The sequence below is a fragment of the Coregonus lavaretus genome (assembly GCF_964263955.1).
Source record: "Coregonus lavaretus genome assembly, chromosome: 17".
In the NCBI taxonomy this organism is placed as follows: Eukaryota; Metazoa; Chordata; class Actinopteri; order Salmoniformes; family Salmonidae; genus Coregonus; species Coregonus lavaretus.
The window spans coordinates 515,141-526,767 of record NC_140004.1 but is presented as its reverse complement, the minus strand read 5'-3'; the positions used below and the strand labels follow the sequence as shown (position 1 = coordinate 526,767).

At 38.7% G+C, this 11,627-nt stretch overlaps 1 long non-coding RNA gene across 1 annotated transcript; it reads left to right on the top strand.

Annotated features, from left to right (window-relative positions):
• The first annotated feature begins 9,291 nt into the window (after positions 1 to 9,291).
• On the top strand, positions 9,292 to 10,676 carry LOC311144277. Its single transcript, XR_014614496.1, has 3 exons — positions 9,292 to 9,456; positions 9,547 to 9,649; positions 9,963 to 10,676. It is a non-coding gene; the product is annotated as an uncharacterized lncRNA (long non-coding RNA).
• The last annotated feature ends 951 nt before the right edge of the window (positions 10,677 to 11,627 follow it).

Below are 11,627 nucleotides of genomic sequence, written 5' to 3'. Positions count from 1 at the left end.
TACTACAGCTCATATTCTTACTACAATATGCAAATGTACCAATAAATCCTCTTACCATCAGTACTACCCCCTTTTCTGAACACATGAGTCACAACGTGATTCATGCTTTCAAAAACAAAACACCAACATTGCCTATTAAACCAAAATAATAAATGAAATTAAAATGACAACATTTGATTATACCTTAACTTACTTCTATCCCGTAAAGTAATCCAAGATTAGTACAATTGACTAGCAACAGGTATCCCTCATCCAGGGAAAGCTCTCTCTCTCTTTTCTTTTCATGGTCCGAATTATATATATTATTACCAAATTATACTTATTATAACTAACCCCCAATTCGGCATGCCTCTAGGATTTCCAGTGTGGGTGATCAAGTCACACTAGAAAGTCAGAACAGTTCAGAGGTCATTGAAATCATTCAACGAATTGTTCCCTTCTATAGTATACTAATCATTACCAACATTCAAAACATTTCATAAATGTTACTTATCCCAAGTGTACATTAAGTCCTCATGACATTTCTTCTCATAAGAAATCATGTGTATACCCAAAACTCACTCAAAAAAGAAAATAAAAAACTTCATAAAATTCACTGTGTGTGCTCCTTTAAGACATATCACCTTGGACCTGTTGAAGCCTTTACAATCAAAATAAGAACCCTATATAAACATCATCCTAGGTGGGTTGTGGGTTTATTTGAAAAACCCTATTGGAAAACGACAAACAAAAATAGCCAGGCCTTACTTAATTTGATAGCTCCCTTTTACAACCTAATACTGCCTAACTTCACTAAACTGCTCCCCCTAGCCCTGGGCAACATTCCAATGAGATAAGGAAATACCCTTTCTCCTGAAAGAGAAATTATACATTTCATTAACATTGAATTACAATCAGTAATCCAAACATAGTAAGTACACACAAAACATGATACAGATATACACAGTCCTATCTCATCAATAATCGTTTGTATCAATCTAATGCCTCATAACTACTCCAGAAAAAAATTACATAAAATCTCTCAAAAGATGAAAACCACTCAAAGTTCTTCGAGTTGATAATGAGTATTTTTAATTGATTACCCTTCAGACCATATCCTCTTTATATCTCACAATGATTATTTAACCCCTAAATCTGCTCCATGTGATCCCATATCAAATGATCCATTATCGTTTACTTGATCAACAACATAGGAAATATGTTTCCCCTTCTATTGTTCCTGTCACCCCTGTAAATGTCATTTCATTCATTAGCCAATACATACGTACTCCACGTAAGTAAGCCTTGATATTTTATCCCAGGCATCTATTTAAAAATTGTTTGATACGTTGTCTCCTACTTTCCCCTTAACATAATACTATAGTAGACTTCCATCAATCCTGGAAAAAAACTCCCACTCAGAAGACACTATATAATACCACGTTTCATTAAGTTCACTACACCTTCTACTATAAACCTATAACCCCTTTCTAGTAATTTAATCATCGCAACCTGTTGCATTGATGTTTTAAAATATAAACCTATTGTTTAATTAACTTCATAACATACAAAAAAGAAATACTTCTTCATCAGCCTAATAGTAACAACTATCTCCCATTGTTCAACATACCATAAACAGATTATCATTTTTAGAATTAATGAACTGTCTGCATAACTCCTTGTTGTTTTACACAAACTATAGAATTTAATAATAATAATAAAAAATTGTCAGAACGTTCCATATTCAACTATCTAGACATGTTCTTCATATCATCCCAATGCGTCCTAGATATGTCAATATAGCCCAACTATCACTACTTCCTTTCACCCTCTTACGAAATCATGTCATTAGTAAATTGTCTCCACAAAGCAATACTACCTAATAACACATTTTCATTCACCTAAATATAAATAATTATTTTAATACCAGTCTTATTAAACAATCCATGTCAACCTTTCACATCTCCCAATAAACCTACTTAACCTTCTTCAAACAATTCAATTCAACATTTCACATCTCCCAATTAACCTACTTACTTTGTAACACAGAAAACCCTCTACTATATCTATTATTCTCTATCGCTGACTTTCCATCTAACGGTACTTCAACAGATAAATTATTTGTAAGTTATAGTCAGAACAAATAAAACATCTATTCACAGCTATGCAACTTTAATTACTATGTTATCCTATCCATTTCATATAATGTTATCAATTAAACCAGTAATTCACGTCAACATTATCAATGTAAGAGCTTGTTTGCTTCCCTACCTGGGCTTGAACCAGGGACCCTCTACACACATCGACGACATTCACCATTGAAACTCCGTTACCCGTCGCTCCACAAAATCTGCGATCCTTGCAAAGCAAGTTAAACAACTACTTCCACGTCGCATAGCAAGTTACGTCACCACTCTAAACGTCACTAGTTCTCACCACTAACTAGTTAGCCCTTTCACACCAAACATTCAACCCCCTATGACTTCCTTCTCCACAGCAACCATTGATCCTTCTACACCTAACGTAACCCATAATGTCCCTTACAGCGCTCTCACGTTTCAGCGAGTCCCAATGGTTAACACCCGCAGACAAAAACATGGAAACTCTTCCATTTTTTACTAGTAGACAAAATAAAACACACTCTCAAACAGCATTCTGCATTTACCTCTATCATAGGGTTTAAAAACTAACGTAACAACATTAACCATCCTAAATTGCTGTAGTAACGTCATGTTTGGTTCAGTTTATCTATTACGATAGTATGTCCATAATACTTCTGTATTGACCTCAACCAAAAGATGCCATAGTCCTCAGTCATTTATATTTCCTTTTATCCTCCGAATTCCCCTGCTTCACTTCTCATAAAAATAAGACATTCGCTTCTCTGTGCGTCCTAAACTACATTCTATTTCCCCTGTAATCAACTAAGATCATAGCCACAGGTCATATGAAACCACCACTCCGACATTATCAGAATACATCAGATCTAGGTAACTGTCCTTTCTAAGTAGGCTACAAGTAACACCAAACACTTTCTGTAGTTTGGATATAAATTCAATATATGATGGTAGAGTATCAATATTCAATTTATTTATAGACATTACGCCACCATTCAATCATTTAATCTAGCAAACCCTTAGTCAACGCCCCCCAAAAAATGACTACCACGCAATCGTCTCTCCATACCTGTTAAATTAGTCTTTCTATTTGAACCAAAACACGCTACAAGCCTTCCATTCTACATCACCAAACCAAATACTCTGTAGTATCTGTTCAAGCAACACATACCATCAGTTGAATTACACTCATAAATACAGATTTTACTCTATGCCATTAGAAATAAATTACACAAATAGCTCAATTACAATGGTTTGTCATCATACCCTCTGATACAAAATGAAGTTCCTTCACTTCACTACCTTAGCTCTACCCTGATAATTAGTTAAATGGAAACCCTATATTGGCTTTGTACTATATTATACATGATGTCTATAACCACATTACTTATGGTCAGTTTATTCCTTAAACCTTATCTCTATCACATGATCCAACAACGGTACAAACTTTGAAAACCCATATGAATTACTCCCCCACCCATGACGTACGTCTATGCTTGGGTGAGCAAGTTAATACATATTTAGCGTTAGAAACTTCTAGGTACTCACATCAAAGAATCCCTTCGTGGTGTTTTTAACCAATTCTTACTACACACAAATCACTTCTTCAAACATTTTCCCAGCGGAACCAAAACCACAGACTGTAATTTCAGGACACTGCCCTGCCTGTCCAGAAAATACAGACCTTTCCACTACTCTCTAAAATAACCTCACAATCTCCATACCACTCCTTGATATTCAATGAATTAATTATGTTATATATCGTAACTTCTTATCCAATCTTATATCAAATTATTATACCCATTTTTAGAACTTATTTTGCACCCTTCAGATTCAAATATTCTAAATGCGGATTTGCCTGTAATAATTTCGTCCATTTCCTGTCTCTCACTTCGAGTTAAATGAAGCTCTGCTTTACTCTTAATGGTGACTGTTTTTCCAGATATCGGTCTACTAAGCTGGCCATTCATTACTGCTATTATTTCATGCATTATTAGTAATTAAATACTTAAATTAAAATCCCCATCCTGATCTGTATTAAAATGTAGTTCCTATTTTTTGTTTTGGTGCTATGATTCAATATGTTATGTTGCATCTGCTCTGAGTCTTTCACAAAAAATATTCTCTCCTAACCAAGGTATTCAAATCTAATGATGATACAACACATCAAAGAACATTAGAATATATTTTTCATAATGATACAACACATTATAGATCCTATTTTATGATGATACAACACATCTGCGATCCTTTTCATAATGATACAACATATTATAGATCCTATTTTATGATGATACAACACATCTGCGATCCTTTTCATAATGATACAACACATTATAGATCCTATTTTATGATGATACAACACATCTGCGATCCTTTTCATAATGATACAACACATTATAGATCCTATTTTATATGATGATACAACACATCTGCAATCCTTTTCATAATGATACAACACATTATAGATCCTATTTTATGATGATGCAACATCAGAGTACTTATTTCATGACTTATTCCATGATACAACACATCTCTCTTATTTCATGACTTATTCCATGATGATACAACACATCTCTCTTGTATTCTCTTTTGTCTTTGTACTCATTACTCTTAACACACCCTGTTTTTTTTAATCATAGCACCATGTTATTGTCTAATTTGATAATTCTCCTTACATCTCACTAAATAACTCAATACCACTCATCGTCCCCCTTTAAAATATTGAATTTTAAAAGTTTGTTACAGCTCAGCTTCACCACAGATAAGCAGAATTTGACATAATCAAAAAAAAAATGAACGTCTGCTTACCTGTTAGTTTGGCTGTGAACTGCATCCTGTTTGTTTAGATGCCAATCTGTTATGAGTTTCTAGGGTATCAAGTAATTAAGAATGTAATGATATACTTAGACACTTGACACTTTTAATGGGGAGTTCATATAAGATATTTAATATGGTACCTTTACATTTTAGTCAATTAGCAGACGCTCTTATCCAGAGCGACTTACAGTTAGTGAGTGCATGTACATATTACCCCGATTACCTCAACTAACCGGTGCCCCCGCAAATTGACTCGGGACCGGTGCCCTCTGTATATAGCCTCGTTATTGTTAGTTTTACTGCTGCTCTTTAATGTTTTTTGTGTGTGTTTTTTTTAAACGTTTTTTATTTTTTAGTATTTCTTAAAACTGCATTGTTGGTTAAGGGCTTGTAAGTAAGCATTTCACTGTAAGGTCTACACCTGTTGTATTCGGGGCATGTGACAAATACAATGTTATTTTATTTTATTTGTTGTGTCAACAAGTTGACCATGACAGTTTATAATCCAAGGTTACTCCAAGCAGTTTAGTCACATCAACTAGCTCAATTTTGTCACACCAGCCTTCGCTTTGGCTCCCCCTCTTGTCCAGTTTCAGGCGTTCGGCGTCGCCGGCCTTCTAGCTGCTGCCGAACCTACTGCTGGAAAACTCCCTTCACTCATCAACCCTGGACTTGTCTCGTCATCATTACACACCCCTGGTTCCAATCCCCACTCTATCACTGTATATATACTCCCTCTGCCATTTGTCTTTGTCGGTCATTGTAGATGTTACTTGTTTTCCTGAGAGGAATCTCTCCTACTATTTCCTGAGTACTTTATATTTTGCACTTTGGGTTCGCCCTGTGCCTTTTTGTTTATGAACATATATTTTGAGCACAACAGTGTTTGGGTTTTGTCCCGCTTTGATCTATGGTGCTTAAATAAATTTAGTAGTTCTAAACCTGTGACTGCTTCCTGCCTGCAACTAGGTTTATGGTTTAGTGAATTATTTGTCCCAAATTCAATGCTTTTAGTTTTAGAGATATTTAGGACTAATTTATTCCTGCAAAACTTATTGTATGACCTCTTATACACTATATTAGACCCAGCCTTTGAAACTTTGGTTTTCCTAGATATGGCTACTATATTTTGATCACCGATGAATTTGGATACTGATTTAAAGCACATTTCTGCAGCATTAGGAAAGATGTGATCAATACATGTTGATGATTTAATTCCTGTGCTGTTTGTAACTACCTGAACCAGTTTGCAGACACTAGTTACAGTTTGAAGTTTTCTCTTGAGTGGGCAGCCTGATGAAAGCCAGTCAATATTTAAATCACCCAGAAAATAGACCCCTCTGTTGATATCACATACATTATCAAGCATTTCACACAGTTACCCAGATACTGACTGTTAGCACTTTGTGGTCTATAGCAGCTTCCCACCAGAATGGGCTTTAGGTGAAGCAGATGACCCTGTAGCCATTTTACTTCAACAGTATTTAACATGAGATCCTCTCTAAGCTTTACAGGAATGTCGTTCTGAATATAAATGGCAACTCCTCCGCCTTTGGCATTTCTGTATTTCTCTAGATGTTATAACCATGTATTCCTACCACTGTATCATCAAATGTATTATCTAAGTGAGTTTCAGAGATTGTCAGAATATGAATGTCATCTGTTACTAGCAAATTATTGATTTCATGAGCCTTATTTTTTAAGCTACATATGTTAACGTAGCTATTTTTAGCACTTTTCTGGGATGCTTGATTGTTTTCATTGCTTTACTGGGAAGCTTAGCAGAAGTAGACATGCTCATGTTATTTATGTTAGTGCAGGGTCAGCTGCAAACAGTGGACTTCCTATTAGGGCACACCACCTCAGTGCTAACAGTATCACCCTGGTTCATAGGCACATGATTGCTGTATACAATAGCTGTGGGATCAGTAGAGGCATTCGGTGCAGTAAGAGGGACATCAATTAGGTTACTTACATTGTGTCTTCCAACGCCCCTAGGATAATGTACATTTGCTGAAGCATTATGACAACTCAGTGACACAATGGTAGGGATTAAATGAGCTGGGCTTGGGTCATTGATAAGTAATTGTCTCAACGCAGCCTCATAATGCTGTGAAAGGATCCAGCAACACAAATGATTTGGGTGGGTCCCAACCTATAATACAAGCTTTGTTTCCAAAAGGTATCAAAATTGTCAATAAATGTCACACCCACAGAGCTGCAATAGTCTCGTAGCCAGTTATGGAGGGCTAAAAGTCTGCTGTACCATTCAGTGCCACGATTTAGGGAGGGCAGAGGGCCAGAAATCATAGAATGTTTGTTGGTGTCAAGCAGTGACCCAATCAGTTCTTTAAAATTCATCTTCAGCTGTTCTGAGCTGCCCTTCATAATGTCATTGAATCCCAAATGAACTATGATAGACTAAATTTCCTGATGCTGGTTTAAAATGTTTGTGAGCAGCTTATTGATGTCCTGTACTCATGCTCCTGGATAACAAAGTTTTTGCTCCAGTGAATGAAACATTTCTCACCATTGAACTGCCCAATACAATGGCCGGAGAAGGGAATGGAGAAATCCACCTATTCCTACCCCTCACACAATTTGTTGAACCTTTCACAGGCCCACAAGGAGCAGGATAGCATACACCCGCTGCTCCCAGCGATAGGTCCAGACCTCCCACAGCAGGCAGTGTCCCGTCAGATCCAGAGAGAGGGAAAGGAGCCGCGTAGTTGGAGTCAGCACCGCCGTCGCAGACACAGGCAATCCCAGCGATGGTAGGTAGATCAGGCACCAGTGCATCGAATCTATTCCCTATGTCAATCTGCTCTGAACCTCTCGCCAATACTCCCGTCCGCTTAGCAGCATGCCGCTGCCTTTGGTTTCCACGTCTTGTGACATGGGACCAGCGCTGATTGGAACAATCTTCTTGCTGTTCTCTGTCTACTTCACTACAGGATGGAGGAGGAAAGGCAGATGGAGACGACTTCCTTGGCAGGAAAGTTCCAGGTAGCACAGGCCATTCGGATAGGGACAGATGACAAGGCGGGGAAACATCCATCAGGCCCGAGCGGCGTCCTGCCATAGGAATTGAGAACGAGAAAGTTCCAGTTTGTATTTTCCCCATAAATTCGCGCAGAATTGAGATTTGCTTGCTAAGCATAGCCACCTCGTTCCCGTAATCCTCCGTTAGCAAACAATTGCCGCATTGGAACTCTGGATTGTCAATATTGTCCCGGACAGGAGCGTAATAAACACAGTTTCTACAGCGCTGGAAACTTTCGTTAGCCATTCCAGGCGAAGCAGGTTCCATTGCAACCTAGCTAGCTACCTAGCTATCAGTTGTTGACACAAACACTTTAAAAAAAGTAACACTTCGGAAACAACAGGCCAAAAGAACAGGTTGAGGCGCAGGAGGTATCCGAGTTCGTGACAGCAAATGACTGCAGGTATAGCTAACTAGCTATGTTTCTAACATTTCTTTACTTCTGTACTTAAATGCAGAGGTCAAGGCCAATGGACAGCTTTGTAAAGGATGGGTTGAATGAGTGGAACCTGGCCTCTTTGCTTCCAAAGTTTGAGGGTAAGTAAACCTGCGAAATTCCTTTTTGAGAGTGGGGGGGGGGGAAACACGGGTCTTGCCAGGTACATGTTGAAAGATTTGTGTAGTTTGAAAATTGATTGTTAAAAGGAATTTATAATTCATTGAATACTTTGTATTCACAACAGAGTCAAATGTGAGAGGGCAGCCCAGATGACCAAGTGGCTGAACAACAACATCTGGCCGGGCAAACCAAGTTGCGGAGTACACAAAATAGACCACGATCCAGAGGGCTCAGTTGACCAGACAGAATGGGGCCAAGACAGCTGAGATAGTCCAAGAGTATCCGCGTCTGCTGAATACTCCAGGCATGGTGGGTTAAATTGTTTACGAAAACATTAGACTTTAATTTTATTCTGTTTGCTTTGATTAAATAGCCTGGCTGACACGACCTATGTGACTCAGCGCAGGGAGAGTTGTGACCACAATGGTCTGGAAAGGAGGCTGTTTGATAATACCATATTTGCTCATAAATTGTGCGACAGGGTTTGATTGGTTCTCTGAAATGTTTTCTTTTTCCTCAGGGATTGAGAACATTTCATTGTTTGGATTTTAAAATCCAGCAATTGTAATAGAAGGGGGCAGCACTCAGGGGCTGAGTGTGGCTGTGTTTGTGGGTGTTTGAGGGAGAAAAACACAGAGGAGAGCCAACCAGTAAAAGCACAGCCCCCTTCATTATTGACACATTGTGCCGGCATCATCAAAGAGCCATTCCAGACTGAGGTCAGGAGGACTTCGAGAATTAGGTGTTAGCCAGACTAATTATTAACTGCAATGGAAAAGCAATTGTTTGTCTGCTTTACTACAGATTGCCCAGGACCTCTCAATTTTAAACCCAGACTGCTTGGGGAAACTGAGAACTCGATCGCGGTCATCAAGGACAAACATTTTTGCTTTGCCAGCTGAGAAAAGCAGGCCCAAGATCTTCTCTTCGAAGTGCAGGTATAGTTTGAAATGACCCTGCCTCAGATGCTCATTTATTTTTTGCTTGAAACAATCAAGTTATTGACTAATAAGTAACATCGCTTTAAGACTTCTGCCAGTGGTCCTGCCAACACCAGTCTACAAGATTGTCAGGAAGACATTCTGACCCACCTTTGAAGAGTCCAGAAAGACCTTCATTGACTTGCAGCCTGTAAGTTTAAATAGTGGATAGGCATAGGGAGATTGATGAGGAAATTAGATAACATTTGTAAACCTTGAATGAAAGGAACAGCATTCCAAAATTGGTTAACTGCACACTCCAAGACATTGTTGTGTAAATGAACCTATGAGCCTCAGCCCCAAATGAATGGAAGATGTAGGCATCAAACAGGGATTGTGTGTTTATATTGATGTAAATGGCTATAAAATATACAAAATAAAGTGTGTGTGATGGCATTGTCAGTGTGCCTCCATGCTTTGCACAAGTCCTCATATTCTAAAATCGAATGATTTCTATCTAACAGGTTGGGACCAACATGGTTGAGTACCTGCGCCAGGCGAAGGTGACCAGAACCTACCCATTTGTGTTGGCTCTTGGGGACTGCTCACAGGTGTTTACAGTCATTAGTGAAGAGGCATTGGAGCAAGGTACATTGCTTGGGGCACTGGATGTGTGTTTCAAGTCCTATTACAGTGCATTCGGAAAGTATTCAGACCCCTTGACTTTTTCCACATTTTGTTACGTTACAGCCTTATTCTAAAATTGATTAAATAGTTTTTTCCTCATCAATCTACACACAATACCCTATAATGACAAATCAAAAACAGTTTTCAGGTCTCTCCAGAGATGTTAGATCGGGTTCATGTCCGGGCTCTGGCTGGGCAACTCAAGGACATTCAGAGACTTGTCCTGAAGCCACTCCTGCGTTGTCTTGGCTGTGTGCTTAGGATCGTTGTCCTGTTGGAAGGTGAAACTTCGTCCCAGTCTGAGGTCCTGAGCGGTCTGGAGCAGGTTTTCATCAAGGAATCTCTCTGTACTTTGCTCCATTCACCTTTCCCTCGATCCTGACTAGTCTCTCAGTCCCTACCGCTGAAAAACATCCTCACAGCATGATGCTGCCACCACCATGCTTCACCGTAGGGATGGTGCCAGGTTTCCTCCAGACATGACGCTTGGCATTCAGGCCAAGGAGTTTCATCTTGGTCAATTGAATTTACCACAGGTACCACTGAACAATGGTGGATAAGTGTAGTGGCTGAACAACAACATCTGGCCGGGAAAACCAAGTTGCGGAGTACACAAAATAGACCACGATCCAGAGGGCTCAGTTGACCAGACAGAATGGGGCCAAGACAGCTGAGATAGTCCAAGAGTATCCGCGTCTGCTGAATACTCCAGGCATGGTGGGTTAAATTGTTTACGAAAACATTAGACTTTAATTTTATTCTGTTTGCTTTGATTAAATAGCCTGGCTGACACGACCTATGTGACTCAGCGCAGGGAGAGTTGTGACCACAATGGTCTGGAAAGGAGGCTGTTTGATAATACCATATTTGCTCATAAATTGTGCGACAGGGTTTGATTGGTTCTCTGAAATGTTTTCTTTTTCCTCAGGGATTGAGAACATTTCATTGTTTGGATTCTAAAATCCAGCAATTGTAATAGAAGGGGGCAGCTCTTATATGTAGTTAGAATTAATAGATCAATGGATGGATAAGCCATGAGTGTTTCTCTGATTCAGAGGGGTTGGGTTAAATGCAGTAGACACATTTCAGTAGAATGCATTCAGTTTTGCGACTGACTAGGCATCCCCTTTACCCTTCCCCATCATATTGCAATGCTAATATGCTCTTAAGGCACTATTTATAGCCCTGTTAAATTGACTGTTTGTTTTTGTGCCTGCTTTTTGCCTACTGTAGCGAATGTGCTTGTTTGCCTTTAGTTCAACTACTGTTGCACATACATCTTTGTATATTTGTATGATTAATATATAATGACATTTGTTGTTCAAGCTGGGCTGAAGCGCATTCCGCTATACTTTCATTCTATTACAACAATTTATTTTAAATACAAATGTTATATTTCGGGAACTGTGAAAAGTGCTTTTTGAATTAAGTATAGTTATTACTTAAGTAATGACAGTCATTAGTCCATGTCCTTAGTAGAGTGACCTTCAAACGTTATATTT